This window comes from Harpia harpyja, chromosome 11, assembly GCF_026419915.1.
Source record: "Harpia harpyja isolate bHarHar1 chromosome 11, bHarHar1 primary haplotype, whole genome shotgun sequence".
NCBI classification, from domain to species: domain Eukaryota; kingdom Metazoa; phylum Chordata; class Aves; order Accipitriformes; family Accipitridae; genus Harpia; species Harpia harpyja.
The window spans coordinates 7,928,106-7,945,559 of NC_068950.1; the positions used below are offsets into that span (position 1 = coordinate 7,928,106).

General features: G+C 38.1%; 1 protein-coding gene and 1 long non-coding RNA gene across 6 annotated transcripts in view; one reads left to right on the plus strand and one right to left on the minus strand.

The window, feature by feature from the left end:
• The window catches only part of DNM3 (dynamin 3), a 193,712-nt gene that overhangs the window by 104,099 nt on the left and 72,159 nt on the right, over window positions 1–17,454 (minus strand). The window lies entirely within an intron of this gene.
• Window positions 10,246–16,603, plus strand: LOC128147760 (uncharacterized). The gene is made up of 2 exons (XR_008237095.1): window positions 10,246–10,595; window positions 16,258–16,603. It is a non-coding gene; the product is annotated as an uncharacterized LOC128147760 (long non-coding RNA).

The window sequence follows — 17,454 nt, forward strand, 5'->3', positions numbered from 1 at the left end:
TGATCAACACGTCTTGCCTTACAGACATAGCCTTTGCTTTAAAAGATGTTCAGCACCTGTGTATTTATATGGCAGTTCAGAAAAATCAAGAGCACAAAGGTTACCTGTTATGCAGGTCTATTTTTGATGGAGGCTTGTGGACTGAGAATTCTTTGACATGTTAAAAGAAGAAAAGGAAGTTTTGCTGATTCCATGTCTCCTTATATTTGTGCATAAGAAAATGAAAAATGTTACCTAGGGAAAGAAGCAGTCAGTAGAAAACTAAAAAAATATGAAATATATGAATATATAATGTATGTAGTTAGTTTTATTTTTCTACTTATTAACCTGGCAATCTATCCGTACAGCATCACGTGCTCTAAAATCTAGTAACAGACCTGGCATCCCCCCAAAAGTCTATCACTCAGTTCAAGCTGGCACTTCAGATCTCAGCATTCTTGAGTGCTGACCCTGAAACCCAGCCAGGTCAGGTTGCTGAAAAAGCAGCAAGTATTCAAGGCTTGGGACAACACCTTCTAATCCCCGAGTCCTCACATTAAATTCACTTCCATACAAAGCCGAACTTGCACAAACAAACCTTTCCATCAATTATTCCCTTCCACTCTCCTATTACTTTTTTTCCAATCTTACTAAGTTTTCGACTTCCCAAACTCTGAATTTGCTTTCAGAGGATTCTCAGATACCTGAAAACTCTACTCAGTTTGTTAATTTTTGGTATTAAGTTCTACTGTCAAATATTTTCTTTGTCCAGTGACCTCCACCTTCCAAAAAACATACAGGGCCACCTGTGGAGGGAAGCTTTGGGATAACCCAGTACATCTCCCCACTGTTTCTCAGCCAGTCCTGGTCTACAAGACACACAGTCTGAAAACCTTCTTCCTCTGTGCACAAGTACACGACACAGGTGTTTGATACTCTGGCTTTGCTACGGTCATTGAAAATTGGGTTTTGGAACAGAATTCAAAAAGCTACACTTGCACAACATGCTTTGGTTGCAACCTGGATGGTGAGTGCTGTAAGACTCAATAGTGTTTTCTGATTTCCTCAATGTAACCATCTGACATATGGATAAAACACATCATAGGTCTCAAAAAAGATGAAATGATTGAACCCATGGGATATAAAAGTTACACAGAAGACTAACACATATAGTAACAATTAAAAGTCTTGTTGAAATATTCCAGAACAGAGCATAGAGAAGAAAACTACTGGAAAATAATGTTGTACTATGAAGTCTTTTTTTTTATACAGACACCAGTTATGTGAGCTTTTTCAGCAGTCAAGATGCTTGGCTCAATCAGGCTTGTGAAACCTGCTTGGTTGCAGAGATTTTCAGAAGTGTACTTAGGCATCCATTATGTCTCAGGCATCTATATGCATCATTTTCCTGGATCTCTCTTGAATTTACCCACTTAACTGCTTTTTCAGGTCTCACCCTACGTGCATACTGTTTGTGAAAAATACTGTAAGCAACATTAATACCTATAAAAGGTTGCTGCTGCTTCTGCATTTTCTGCATATCCCACACAATTCACAACACAAGGCAATATTTTGGTTCAGCGTTCAACCAAAGATGCTTTTGTAAGGCTTTAGGAAAAGACACATTCAATAAACACACCTTGTAACTGGAGTAAAAGGTGACAGAAGGCCAGATGACAGAAGCTCCATTAGGGAATCAAAAGCATAGTTGTCTACTTCATCCCTAACCTTTAGGCAATCTTCAGCATATACTAAGATTCACATATCAGATGCAAGTCTGTAAAGCAACAAAGGAAACCACTGCAGATATATGAAATGTGAGCAGTGATATGGGCAAGTTGATCTTGGGTGTTACAGTGTATTACAGTAGCACCCAGAGAGGGCTCTGTGTGGCTAGGTGGGCGGGTTGTTGGTTTTGGGGGTTTTGTTTTTAAATCAAGATCAGATCCTCAAGAAGTTAAGTGCCATATGTAAAAGACTTTGATAAAGTATTTGCCATCTTAGGATGAAGTACCCAACTGGACAGCAGAGGGGGTTAATTCTATACATCTAAGGAAAGGTCTTGCCATCAGCAAAAGGAAGGCGTGGAATGAAGCTGTGGAGACTGCCATGAAAGTAACAGATCAATACGCAGTGAGGCTTACTGTCAGTGAGAGATGACAGAGCATAGACCAGCATAGCAAGAACATGAAAGGAGAGAGAAGAGTCATGAAAAATCCCTCAGAAAAAGATAGTGAAGCAGAAAGAGGGACTTCAAAGAAGGAACACTATTCCTTTTTGGGTTCTACACCGCAAAGGTTAGGTTATTGCTATAATTTCAGACAATAATGGGCAGGGGGCAAAACTTTTTGACCTCTGAACAGTGTGAGCCAAGAGGCATCAATTGAGGTGTTTGTCATGACAAACAGCTTTAAAGCATCCCCTGTGATTAAGATGATCCACAAGGAAAGGGACCTAAAACAACTAACCATTAAAAAGCTCTTCATAGTCACTCTCACATGGTTCCATCTCTCAAACTATCTCAGTAACTTGTTTAGTTTCTCTGGAATTTACATAAACATTTGAAAATGCTTAGTAATTCAAGAAAAGGAAACCCTACCATGAACATAACAGGCCTGAATAGAGTGTGTTTTACTAAACTACTGGTTAGTAGCTGCAGTGAATTTATACAGTTGGGTGTCGTCAAACACTTTGAAATATCTACCTGACCAACACAATGGCTCAAGGGTTTCTAGAACATAACTTGTCTCAGCTGTTAAGAGGACATTAGTGAAGCCACAATAAACACACATTTTCTTGTATTGCATGTAAAGCAACAGCTAAGGCAAAGCACTAAAACTTTATTTGTAAAGCAATCAGGTAAAGTAAATAACAGGCAGAAAATCTGTCAGCACCTCAGCTTTATCAGGATTTTAAACTGATAAATCATACCTTGGTTAACTGACTAACAACAACCAACACATACTGCCATGAAAGCAGGACACAACCTCTTTCTTGGCTATGGAAGCTCAAGTGGCAAGTAAAAATTTCTTGTTCTTTTTAATTGGAAGATATAGGGGAGTGATAATGAGCCATTTTGAAACCTCTCTTCCTGGGAGACACTGATAAAAAGAGCAACCATAAATATCAGGGATACTGTAATAAAAAATGATGACATTCTGTTGTTTATTAACTCTTCTGTTTCACAAATTTTCAAGAAATAACCTCCCTAAAAAAATAAATATCTAAGTTATGCCTGGGAGCATCAGCATTCACCAGTTCACATTAAAATTTTGCAGAAATCAGATCTCACAGGACACCTCAAAATCTCTGAGCAATCAAAATGCTTTTAAGTTGGCCCTTAATTCTAATTTAAATATTTATGCCTACATTCTCAAGTTGGATAGTAACAGTAGGTGATTAAATCTTCAGAACCTACAGAAAAAGCCAGACAAAATACTACTCACATGACTACTCCTTGGATATCACTTATTAATCTTTGGAAACATGATTTAGAACTCAGTCATAAAAGAGAATGAATGGTTCTGTTACGTGGGTAGACTCAAAACATTTCATGGAGCTGGTGCAATACAGCTCACTGAGGCTCTTTGACAGTCACCTCTTCTTAGAGCATACATCTCTGCACAGCACAAATGACAGATTGCTATATTCAGCCTCAGGAAAGTAACTCTCAATTTCACATTCAAGAACCTGGCTCGTTATTGTTAAGTCTTTATCAAAAGCATGTCAACCTATGAAAAAATTATATTATGAACAGAAGTTTTGGCAAGACAAAGACGACACTTCATGCAGCAGTTAATATAAAGAGAGAATAATAGTTCTGCCAAAGACAATAAATACTAGAAGAAATGGCTTTCAGTTTTAGAGGCCCTGAGCAATATTGCTGGTGTTCATTTTAAGATCTGCTTCTACAACACAATTCCCTTGAGAATATTCTTAAATGTGAAAAGGATGGATGTTTTTATTTTGGGATCATTCACAATGTTGGCATTGCAAACCACAGGCTTGAACTGAGGTGAGAGTTAACATCACTTTGCCACTAATTTCTTTCAACTGCATCCTTCTCTTTTGTGATCTCCCTTCCCCCTGCTAAAAAAATCTCCAGGCATTACTATCGAAAATATACTCAAGTAATAAATCATGTATTTGCTCTCACGTGACTGGTATTCATTAGAATCAAAGATCTCCAAGATCTGCCCCCAGAGTGTATTATGTTACTGAAACATAGAAATAGCTGCAACACAAAATTTTGCCAGAAAAAAACCACAAAAGTAACAACAAACTGTCTCTCAGTTGGGCAGAAGAAAGAATGTTCATAAAAATATGTTTGAGGGGTAAATCAAACCCCAAATTCTAATTAGACAAAACCAGCAGTTTAAACCCAACAAGACAGAGGATTTTTAACGAGAAACTTCTATAAAGTATACACTTTTTTTTGGTCACCCAGGCAGTTCTATTTTCAAAGAGATTTTTTTTTTCTAGAAAGGAATGAAAAAAGAAATAAAAAACACTGCAAGTTTATCCATTATATATCTTTGCTTTGGTTAAGCAGTAAACAACATGCTCCTACACTCCCTCAAATGCTTCATGCCCTTTTATCGTCCAGTTATTTTGCTTTATTGAATACTACAATCACTTTGTAGGAGAAGTGACATCTATGAGAGAAGCAATGATCTTCCAGTGATGTGGTAACCTGACTGAATCATTTGAGTCTGACTGGGGAAAAAGAACACTTGATTCAGCTGCACATCTGGGTTTTATAAAGGGTCCAAAAGCTTAACACTAACGTGCTTCAGGGCTAAAACAAAGTCTGAGGAGATCACAGCAATCAAGAAAGAAGACAGTGTTAATCCAGGGCATATCATGCTCTTCACCACCACTCCGAAAATTAACTTAGCTCAGCTAATTTTGCATCTCCACTAATTGGAGAGTGTTGCGTATGAGTAAGCAATGACTAAGGAAATGTCAAAGCTATTCCATATCCTGTTCTTTTCCTGAAGAAAAACATGACAGGCAGAGAGAATACCTCCCATTAGGCCACAACAATTCAACAAGGCAGCTATTTGTTTTAGCAGGAATGAAATAACCTATATGCAATCTAAACATTGCCAGTCATTATAATCACTTGTTACCACTGTGCTGAGCACACTGGCTCCCCAAAAGCAACTTACTATCCAAAAATCAGTTCAGATGTTCAAATACGTGCTTGAGTGCATTCACAAAATTTAAGCTGGAAAATACACAGGGTCACTCATATATGAGAATTCCTGCTCTATGGTACTCTGGTTATTTTCCAACGTTTCTGATTAGGCATTGGTAAACTTTGACCACTGGCTAGAAAGGCAATAAAAACACTGAACAATACAGAACACAAAATGATGCACATATTACAACCAGGATGAAAATAACCAGACTGCTAATGAGGTAAGAAAAAGTGGCATCGGTACTGAACCTCCTATTCAGTTCCTCACATCTGCAAGGACAGAAATCAGCATTGGCTAACTATAGGTATCCACCTCAGAGGTGCTGAGTTGTCCCCTGCTCACTGAAGATAAAGGAAACACAGGCTCCTAAACTTAGTTGTTATGAATTTCAGCTCTGTTAGATGCCCAAAATAGCTGGACTGGCCCCTTCCAGCTTCGCTTTCTCCCCATTCACGTCTCTCCCGCAAACTCAAAGTGTGAGGCAAAGCACATATGCAGAGCAGAAAAGTGGGATTGGGAGCGAAAGGTTGCAGAGTTGGTGGAAGAGTAAATATACTCAAGCATCCAAGTTATATGTCTGATGAGGAGGGCGAGAAGGACAGAGAGCGCAAGTGAAAAAGGGTAGGGGAAGGGAGAAGAACTGGGAACAGGGAACACAGTGTTTAGAGGCTATAATTTTCACCTGTCCATTATGTTTTACTCACAGGAACTACACAACAAAGGGGCATAGGCTGGAACATTATCCAGCACATACAGAGCTATACTAAAGTAATTTTTAAAAGAGCAAATCACTACCTGCAATACCGAGGCCAGACTCCTCGAAAACTCTGCAGCACATAGATGTGGCAGTCATATAGCCTTCATACCGGAGTCCCTACCAAAAGGGGTCTTCAGTTAGCACTGATAAACTGCTGCCAGCCTCACAAATTTTAAAGACATCATGAATAACGTTACAATCAGTAGATGAGGATGACGGTACAAGCTCAAAATGAGCACCATGCTTCATAATGTGTTCTCATAACTTAGGGCACAGCTACTTAGAAGCACAGATCATTCCTACATGCATTGGCAACAAGTAACAAAATTGCTAAGGGGCAAACTTTTTTTTTTTAATTAAAATAAAAAATTAACAAGTCAGATTGCAGCAGAGTACCAAGAAACAACAGGATTGCAAGACTGCATTAGACCTTACCCAACCACCAGTTGTTTATTCGTTGTTTAACAGAAAGGTGACAAACTGTAGAAGCAAGTATCAGATACTCTTGCCTCACATGTTGATGCTTCCGCCATCCTCACCTCTTGTCTCCCCACATTATCCTTATCTTCTTTCTGGCATCCATACCCCAAGCATTCTGGATAAAAGTGAACATAATTTCACAGTGTAACTTGGGGGATTTTCTGCAAATTCTCCTCCTTTGCATTTGTTCACTTTCATTGGCATTTAATTCTCCACTCACTTCATTCACTCAGCTACAAAAACAGACCCTGGAGGTAGTTTTGCATAGTTATTTTGCTGTGATGGCAATGACAGCCTATCCGTACTGTTCCCTGTGTCCTATGCCTACCTGCTTCTAATCCTCTTAAATCATGATTTAGCTTATTGAGTGCTGAAAAGGGTTAACCTTTACTGCTGGATGTGCAAAAAAACCTAGAACAAATCATGGCAGACAACTGTGTTGCAGAATTTAAAAAATAACTATGTTCAGTTCTCTGCTATTATTTCAACTCATTTATCAGCTGCAGACATCCCACTTACTGTTCTGTAGTTCCCCGGATCGTATCTAGACCTTTTGAAAAATAGAGATACAAAATTTACAATTGTCCAGACACCTTCTACAATAACTTTTTTTAACATAAAAATGCACATTAGCAGCAATTCAGCCACTTCACTAGTGTAAATGCAGCCTAGAATGTTATGCACAAGAAGCATATAGCTCCTGTGCTAGCCACACACTTCATGACTGTTTCAAAGATGCCCATCTTGCTCAGTATGAAGAATGGCCTGGCACTACGCTGCCGTCTGCAGGAAAAGAAAACATTCAAGCAGAAATATAGCTATTTTCTTTTTCATGGTAGCCCTCCAAATAGGCGTTAATGAAGAAGTTGGACTTTTCAAAATCCTTAGTTTCCTCCAAGTTAAAAATCAAAGAATATTTTAGGCTTGTGGAAAATAATTTAATCATTGGGCTGAGTTCATAGGCATGACAAATGTCAGCATGATGATGAACTCATGAAAAATGAAAGTTTATCACCACCTTTGGAAGGCACTTATGATAAACTCTGGTTAACAATTTATTATTGATATCAACTCTCTGACTCAAGATTACTGCAACCATGACAGCGGCCTGCCATTTAAGAAACTACAGCTAAATGAGAACCTTGGAAGTTGATCGGAAGCAGTTTTAAATCCCACAATATAGGTGGGGAGCTAGTTAGTGGAAGACTTCAAATATTTCAAGTATAGTCCGAACTTGGTATCAGAAGGAATGGAAATGTCGACTGCTTTTGGGCCTATTCCTTTCCAAATAGAGATCAAGTGGAAAAGGAGGGATTTGGTCTAAATGTCTACCACAGATGCGTGTAACTAGCTGAGCAGCCCTTAGGAAGGAAAGAAAACGTGCATAAGAGGTCTGAATAGCTTTGCACGGTACTAGAGGTTCTCCCTGACAAGGTTTTAGCATCTTTCTGGGCACCCAGAACAACCCAAAACCCCTGTTCTTGTACTCCGTTCCTCTGAAGCTCTGCTTTTGCCAGGAAACAAAACTTACAGGGAACGAATTTCCAGGCCACAATGTGGTGAGCTATTCTGGTTCTATTTAACCATCTTGGGAAAAATTCACGGACTAATGCTGCTGCACTCGGCAGCAAGATTCAAAACTTCACTTCCCTAAGCCTGCTTGGCTCATTAATGCCTTGCCTCCTGTTTTATTCAGCCTACCTCCCCTTCTGCTGGTATGGAAAGAAGATCCCTGGAACACTGTCTTCTCTTAACAACATAGTTTCTTGCGCTTGGTGGCACATGCGGCAATTAATCTCTGATGGTTCCTCACTGGGGAAGATCTGACCCACTATACTGAGGGTCCCACTCACAAAAATCTCTCACTACTCAATCGTTCCAAAATTGTATTCTTCTTCCACAAAGCAAGCGCCAAGTAGGAATATAATAAAAAAGCCAGCTCCTACGCATGCAGTGATACGCAGATGAGAAGCCCTCCTGGTTTATGCATGGTGTGCTCTACTTTCTCTGTTGTAACAGCTTTATCTCCAAAAGCTCTTGCCCACCAACTCACTTTCCCTTACACACTGATGTTGTGCTGCTGTTTCCAAGAAAGCCAAGCACGTTAAACCTCTTTCTATAGCTTCTTCAAACCCCTACCTTCACTAATTAAAAAAGAAACCCCACCACTGCTTGGACACACGCTAGCCCACTGTGATCCAAATGGCAGAAGCGGATGCACAATCTGGAACAGATAGACAGGGCTTGGCCTGCCACCACCACAAAGCTGCCTGAAGGTCAATTTTCCTTTTCATTGGCCTGAGACTCTGATTCCAACTTCCCCGGCTTCCAAGTTTATTGCATTCACTCTCCCTGAAGTTAGAGTTCTGCAACCTGCCCTGTGCATGCTTCTAGGAGCTATGGCTCTCACAGACTCTGCCATCACCTAGGAAGAACCGAATCACGCAGAAGTTATTTAGGACACCAGCGCTCACAGCACACATTTAGATTCACATGCATTCCTGTCCAGGAAGTTGGTGGAGATCTACCCTTCAGAATATACTCCCAATACTGACATTTGCCTCAGACTTCCAGGCAGAAAAAGAGCTACTAGCAACAATTCCATACAGTGCGTACACAGACCTATATACAGTCACCTCCAGGTTTAACTTCAGAAGAGCTAACTTGATATGTTAGCTGTTGCTTTAGACCATGGGCTAAGGCAGATTAAAAAAAACCAACACCAAGTACAACACTTACAGGATGATTAACAAAGAGAAAAAAATTTACAGGAGAACAAGGATAGTTGCCTGTGGGGAGAATATCTTAAAATCTACGGTAAAGTCATACTTGGCAAAATTCAATAGATCTGGTAAACATCAAAGATAAAATTTAGCAGGATAATTCCACCAAGCACCATTAAAAGAAAAATGGGACCAGCAGGGTTACCAGTGAAAAACAATGCCAGGCCTAATAGCACTGATCTACCAGAAGCAATTTATTACGACACCAGAAATAGCTATTTTCACAGTGGATGCTTGAAATGAAAACTTTAAAGCTTCTTTAAGTCTTGAGCTATAGCAAAGTATTCAACCAGCCAGCCAAAATAGCTGAAGGGAAATAGGAAGGCCACATGTGGAACTAATTACTCATGTAGAGGCTATGACAAAGAACATTTCTCCAGACTTTTCATGGGGGCTTCACTTTCAGGAAGTAACTCTAATTACTGTTCAAGTCTCGGCAGCCTGCATGCCGCTGACAGTTCCAAGAAAAAATGAACCTATTTGCCCTTTTCTTGGTCTGAAATGCCAAAATAGAAAAGCACAACTAGAGTCATTAAAAAGAAAGAAAATAAGCACTGGCTTATTGCATTAGCTTCCCGAGCAGAATCCTTTTTATAAATCAGTTTTTCAGCCTTCACAAAACAGCAAATTCTGTGTCCACATTAACTCGCTCTCCGTTGGCTGCAGTGAAACTGTACATCTTGACTTTTTACAGCTTTTCCATACTGGGGCCCACTTCCTGCCCAGTTGAAGAAAAAAATCTGGCCTGAAGATGAAATGACTGCTTAACATTACACTAAAACATCTGGTACCATTTTATACACAGACCCATGTCTGAGAGCAGGCAATTCTAGCGGTCTCACCAGCGGCACAGTGCATACCCAAACCTCCCCAGGGTGACATCATCCCATATATGGACTCTCAGGCCCAGCCCTCCCCCTTTTCCTGGTCCTAAATTCATTGCCAGATCCCCAGTCTGCTGCAAATGTGCCACGTCAAGACTGGAAATCACAGCACTTCAGTGTGTTTCAGTGAGTGCTGCAGAGTGTGAGGGAGAGCCGAGCACAACCCGTGATGCAGGAAGGCAGTTTTTCCCCGAGACTAAAAGAGGATTTAAAATAAATAAATAGACGCGTCCGGAGATCCTGCTCCGTCGCCCCAGTGTTCAGACTACCTGTTCAGGACAATGCTGTTGTACAGTAGTCTGCACATTGGTTAGACTGGGCAAGGGAAAGCAGCGGCATGGACTATTGGGGACGCAAGTTGCTATTGCCAAGGAGAAGACAGTTATTGCTCCTTTCAGATCTCATATACAGTATTTTTCTTCACAGGTTTTGCACACTAGGGAATAAGAAACGCTAAGGGACACTGTGAAAAAGGAGGACTTCAGAATAAAGCGGGGAAGACATTCTGGTAAGGCCTACTTTGGAAGAACACCTGGCCTATGACCTGGCGAACCTAGGTGACTCCCCTCCCCCCTTCCTCCAGTCATCACTGCAAGAAAGATGGAGCTCTGATGGTTTACTAAAACCTATGCAAGAAATGAGAGAGGTATACTGCCTAGAGGTATACTACCTAGAGAAGTGTACAAGAGTAGAGTTAAAGTCGGTCATTTCTTTTTTCTTTTTTTTTTAATTTAAAATAAAGCTTTTTTTTCCCCCCACAAACTAAAAAGGTAAATTTAATATTTTTTTTTACTTGTAGCAATCAGTATAAATATTTAAGAAGTATATAATTTTTTTTTAATGCAGAAAAGGCTTGCTATAAGTATGTATTCTGAATAGGTCCTGTTGTGAACTATGATCTGAAGATCAATTTTAAGAAATTATTTTCTCTTAAAGTAATAAAATAATAGAAAAGAATGCATGAATATTATTTTAAATTATTGTAAAATATATTATATCACCTTTGGGAGAACTGTACTTAGGTTTTATGCAGCTGGATATGCAGCTGAAACTTCTTTGCAAGTAACCTATGCTATACGTGCTAATGAAAACTGGGAGGGAAACCATAGGAAAACTATGACTACTCTATGCTAGGCTTCTGCTGTGTAGAATACAAAATCTTTGATTGTCAGGAAAAATTACCTCTGAAAGTTCAGGACATGATGGAAAAAAAAAACCCAAATAAATAAATAAAATGGAACAAACTGCTTTCCATCCCGATACCTGGCTGGCCATTGCATATAAGTGATCAGCACCGCTTGATTGTTGCCGCTCTCACGTATTCTTTGAATCGCTGATATTTCTTCTAACATTCAAAATGATAAGTTACTTTGTCCTGAATCCCACTGATAAAAATGGAATTTGTAAACGAATGCAGAAGTTTGCTTTGGTGAATTTCCAGCTGTCCTGGTAGGGGAAAAAAACCCTCAGGCTGAATGAAATCCCCACGGACAAAATAATACAAAAAGTCTGGGCTGCAATTTGATACCAGCCGAACTCCAGAGTCAGCTCCCCTAAAGTTAACACTAGTAACAAACTACTGCAACCGGAAAAAAAATCCCATCTATATGGTGCTCATTATTGCCAGGAAGGCTTTGAATAGCTATACTATAAAAAGAATTAGCAGAAATATGCAGCCATTAGTATTATAACCAGTCAATTTTGCAGAATGTGTGTTATATTTTAGACAGCCTTGATGCTGTACAATTTTTTTTTAAATATGTATATTATTATTACCTTTTTCATTGCTCCTTCAATAATCACTAGAAGTCCTATTGGGGAGGGATGGTCGCGTAGCACTAGTGTGACTGTGCCTATATGGCTGTCTTAAAGCCTACAAAGCAAGAACTAGCACTGTCATTTCCCTTAGCCTCCCACCTAAGCTTATGTATTTTGACTAAAAGAATTCTTTTTTAATGCGTATATACACCTACAGGTTAACCACCCTATCTTCCTTTATTTTGCAGAAGGTTATCTTTAGGATTAAATTAGTGGGGTTTAATCCATTATAGTATGAGTAGACAGAATTTTTATTCTCACTCTACTTTAAAGTGGAGTTACAACACACAGTTAAATGTAGTTATTAATAGAAAATCTGAAGAGACAGGAAGAAATTGAAGGAATGGAACCAGACTCAAACTTGCATTAAAATTTCTCAGTCTCTCTTTAAGTATGATTGCTGTTTTAGGCATAGCAAATCTGAAAAGTTTCATGACTTAGATTTTGTTTAAGCGGTAGAAAAATGTTTCCAAATCTTGGTAAGAAACTTGCTCAGTTATGCTTTCAAGGGGCATATGAACATTTGCGAATATTTTTTTCTACCTAGTGCTTACTTGCATAGCTACTTTTATTTTTTTATAATTCTGATCTAGAAATTAAGAAAAGAACTATTGTTATCCAGGCAATAATAGGCTCTCAGTGCAAATACTGTTGAAGATAGCCTGCATTAACGTTTGCTAAATAAGCAAGGACAATGAATACAATATGGAACTAGTGTTTCTCTTATCTCTAGTCCACTATTTGCATTAATCTTTATTTTAAATGACCTTTCTGGATTTAGGAAGTGATTCCCCTCCCATACACCCATGACTCTTCAAAGTTACATTTTTAGACTGTAAGGCTGAGATCTAGGAGGCCCCCTTGGCATGGGGCTTGGAAAGGAGGCGGGGGGGGGGGAATGCAGTGTGCAAAGCAACAGATAGGGAAAGAAAGCCTGTATTGTTAGGAATGAATAAGGAAGTATATCTACTCGGCTCAGTAATCAAAACATTTTCAAAGTCAATTCTGTCATTCTTAAAGCAGTGTTGTTTTAGGTGAAACAAGTTCTAGTTGATCATAATCATACAGAAAAGATTACTGTAGTTATAAAACAAGAGGTTTTAAATATGCATGTCAACAAACACAAGATAGCTGTATACAAATATTTCAAGAGAGAAAAGCAAACATTACTTTTTGCAATGACTAAAAAACTTAGCAGGATCCAATGCATACTAAATCATGGTGAGAGTTCTGTAAAACCAGGACAATCTCAATGCTTAAGCCTGGTGTATAAACTAAATGATACAGTCCATATTACCTTAGAATGCACAAAAACAGGAAAAGCACATTAAAGCCAGTAGGAACATTTAAGTAGGTGACTGTTTCAATATAATGGACTTACTTTCATCTTTAAGGAGCATATTTTTTTTTAGTACACTCAACAAAATTAAATAGAGAAGAGGAAGAAAAATATTTCACACTTTTCTATATATTCCTTTAATGTTAAAAAAAAAAAGGAAAAAAGCAAAGGGGGGGGGGGGGGAGTCACTTAACTTTACAGAAATAAATACAGATCAAATAAGCATCCAAAGGTGAAAAAAACTAGTTACTCTTAAAAAACCATGCCATTTGACATTTTTCTGCCTTGTCATTAAGTTGCATGTTATCTTCTGTATTACCGTTACCAGTGCTATTTAATGCATCTGTACTTTCAGAAGACTAAAAGACACTGCTATCCTCTCCACGCTCCTTGCCCCCCTTCCTGTACTATCACAGTGCATCCACAGACATTTCTGCAGACCACCCAAGTATCACTGTTATATGGAAAATATTATAACCAAAATAGCGAAATACTTGCATAAGAATTCCAAACATCTAAATAGAATGTTAAATTATTATAATCTTTTAATCAGACTCTGTTAAGCAGATTGGAAAATAAAAACCCCTAAATCTTAGTGTGTTTTTTTTTGTTTTAAAATACTAAATTTTAATCAAGAGCATAACTTTACTTTTACTTGCAAAAGGCTTTGCTTCCTGAACTGTACCTTTTAAAAAAAAAAAAAAAAAAAAAAGAAATCCTAACTGAAATAATATTAAGGGTCAGGTTTAAACCTACAAAAAGACAGGAAATGCCACAGTTAAGAATTAAACTTTCCTGAATAATGCTACTGTACTTCAGTACTGCATTTTACGCTGCATTGCAAAACAGTATCTAAAAATAACAACCAGCCCTTAAATAAAAAGTCCTGATCACAGTTGGAGAGAATACAGTTCTCAACTCAATTTCCAAGCCACCAATATGTAAAGTCAGATCCTTAATATAGGTTCCTGTAGATATAATATTGGCAATCATGAGATTATTTTTTTTTTCTTACGAGTATCCTAAAATACTCTCGAGCCTTTTACTGACTCAATGAATCAACCAGATACAGCACCCAAAAATGTTAAGCCCTTTTAACAAATCAACAACAATTTCAAGGAATTTCAAAGTTTTTAAACAAGAATCCAGTGGAGATAACTATCCAGTCATTAGTATTACCCAGTGATTAAGTGAAGGCAAAATAAATTTGCCTCAGTTCAAGATGTAAATCTCTTTGCTGATTCTTTGATGAATTCTCCTTGTGTACAGTTATTAGAAAGCCCGCACAATCTTTCCACTTACAACTTTTACTGCCAGCATAACCTCCCTGACAGTTATTAACAGAAAACCTATTAATTAAAATGCATACTTTTGTTCTTCCAATCCTTTTATACTATAGGTTGCCAAAGAATTTTACTGTACAATTCTTTGCTATTTCAAGGATCCATAACACAGAAACTGAGACCTAATCTTCTCCCAGACTAATGATCTTTGATTTCTTTAACGACAAAATGCAGACATTAAATTTGGTGAAATCTATAAAACAAGCAGTGTTTTATATTTGTTTTAAAACCACTTCTAATTTGCCACTTTTGTTTTTCTTGAAAATGGTGAAGCGGGTAGGAAGACATGCCAACTTAAAGCACACACTTAGAATTTTACTTAGAGCTACAAAAACTTAAGTAAGCATATTATAAAGTCACAGTAAGCATTTTTAATGTCTTGGAATTAGTTTTTCATGTCTGAATTAGCTAGTCATGTTTTGTGCTTCATTCATTTTTTTAAGACATCTTATTCCATCTTGTTATGTTGAAGGAAGATTTTATTCATATAATTGATAAACTTAATTGTACACTTCAAGTTGTATATTACCTAAAATGCATCTTTTTCTTTATGGCAAAATAATGATTAGAGCTAGAACACCTGAATAATTACATATTAATTTATTATCAGTCTAATTTAAAGCCTCAACACTATCGCTACCTTTAGCCTTTTGGTAAATTCATCCCTTTTATAATCAGTGTTCAGGCTGGAACTTAAGTGTTTTGCTGCTATTCTGTATGGGATATGTTTGAGAAGGGTTTGAAAGCACAAGCTTGTTGCTTACCTATGGAGGCACTAGCGAGCAACAGTGATTTGAGAACACCATTATAAAACAGAATCATTTAATCTGTATAGAAAAGTAATACAACTATTTTTTCCCCTTTTAAGCTTCCAATGTGTTTTATACCTCTTGAAACAACACCCCAGTGATGTTGCAAACGTCATTGCTAAATTGGATTACAGTCACTGTGTGTATTTTATACACAGGAAAGTTTAGCAAAGCAGCACATCTTGTCATGTGAAATGATGCTGTTGTTTGCATGCTTTTGATCTATAGCATAGTCCATGTTTAACTGAAAAACTTACTGAAGCTCTACAAAGTTATTTTGTTTTCTTGCAAAGTAGATTTTGAGAGAAAGCTAAATTTAAATAATATGCCAAGGAAAATACTAAAGAAATATCATTATAAGCGTATAGTTTTAACATATTAGCAAAATAGATAGAAAATGCAACCAGTTTTCTTTCCAGCACATTCCCTTTAACTGGGTTAATGTGCAAGTGGTTTCCTCCATTTATACAGAAAGATTTTTATTTTTAACATGCAAGATTATTGTACTTATCTGCTCCTAGAAAATATGTACTGTATAAACATATCCTTTATCTTGAACTTCAGTATTTCTGTGCTTCCAAGAAGAGTAAAAACATCTGGTTAAATTACTATCTGTGAGTACAATATGCAGGCAAAATCCTGTATGAATTGCATATAAAATAAACCACGGCTTCAATCCTTTTTGTTTTTTCAAATGCTCAGTGTGACCAGTCTGTTGAAATCGCATCTCTGATATATGTCAGCACAATGATAACTGATGTACCGAAATGCTTCTTTTCTGAATAAAATCAAGTTCTGTTCTTGTTCTACAGCTCCCAATGTTTTAAAGTTTAATTCTGTTATCTGTGTTCCCCTCCAAAGCCCCCCAAACCGGAATGGTACAAAGTGTTGCACACCAGCGGTGATGGCTCCAAGGGACTGGCTGGACGGAGTTGTCATGTGTCTGCCTGTCTACACTTGCTGTGCAGAACATCCTCTCACCTGTACAGCAGGCACAGACAGGCAGTCGCATGACAACCCAGCCTGAGGGACAGCCGCCAGTGGGAAACCGCTCTGACACACCAGAGCATCTTCACCAACAGCTCCAGCCAAGAGTCACTCTGGATCTCAGACGGCCGGTCAGTAACCAAGCCGCGTACTGCAACTCACCTAGAGTCAAACCAACACTGCCTATAAAATACAATAAAACCCACTGCTGAAATTTTCACTGTGCTTCCTATAGTACTCTTTTCCTAGTTGTTCTCATTAACTCACTAACAATAAGTTTTATTTATACGCAGCTTTGCGGCACCATTGTATGTTTCATCCTCCCATTTACTTCTCAGGCATAACTTGAGCAACTCGTGTTATTAGGTTATTGTTGGTATAAAAATGACTAACATTCCTGCTAGCCGCAGAAGCCGAGAGCAGCTTGTTGTGTGGCAAGTTAATTCTATAAACAGACACAATGTTAGACCTTGGAGTAACTTCTCCCCTTTCCACTCTCTCACCTCCTCACTTATTTTCATATCTCCCTCCCAAACCACACAGAATTTTACAATTGGGAATTAACTGTGAAATTACAATACAAACTGCATCTATCACTGGATGTTGATAATACTATCCTTTCCTATTGAAACAGAATGGAAATATTTTATTTGGAAATAAGGCTAAAGGGGATTCTTCCAATAAATGTAAATGTCACATTTTTAGAAGTTCTTCTCCTACAGCCCAGTTTGGCATCTTTTGCACACCAATAATGCCAGTGAAACCTCTGGATGCTTTAGAAAGAATAATAAAATCACATTCTCTGACCATGCCCTGTAAAAATGCTACACCACTTTACAAATGGCATCCTTTTGTTTACAACAAAGATCTTTTTGATTCATAAACTAGAATGGTGTTCCACATTCCCAAAGTCCATTTTACCCTAATGTAGAAGTGGCTAATTCACAAACTTCAAATTTGCGGGTTGACTCTCAAATGAATCTTGGCACAAAAGCTTACAGCCTTTTGTGCTACTTAACAAAGCAGTAACAACCGAGTGCTAAAATGCTCAGATTTAGTCTTTTTTTGTGT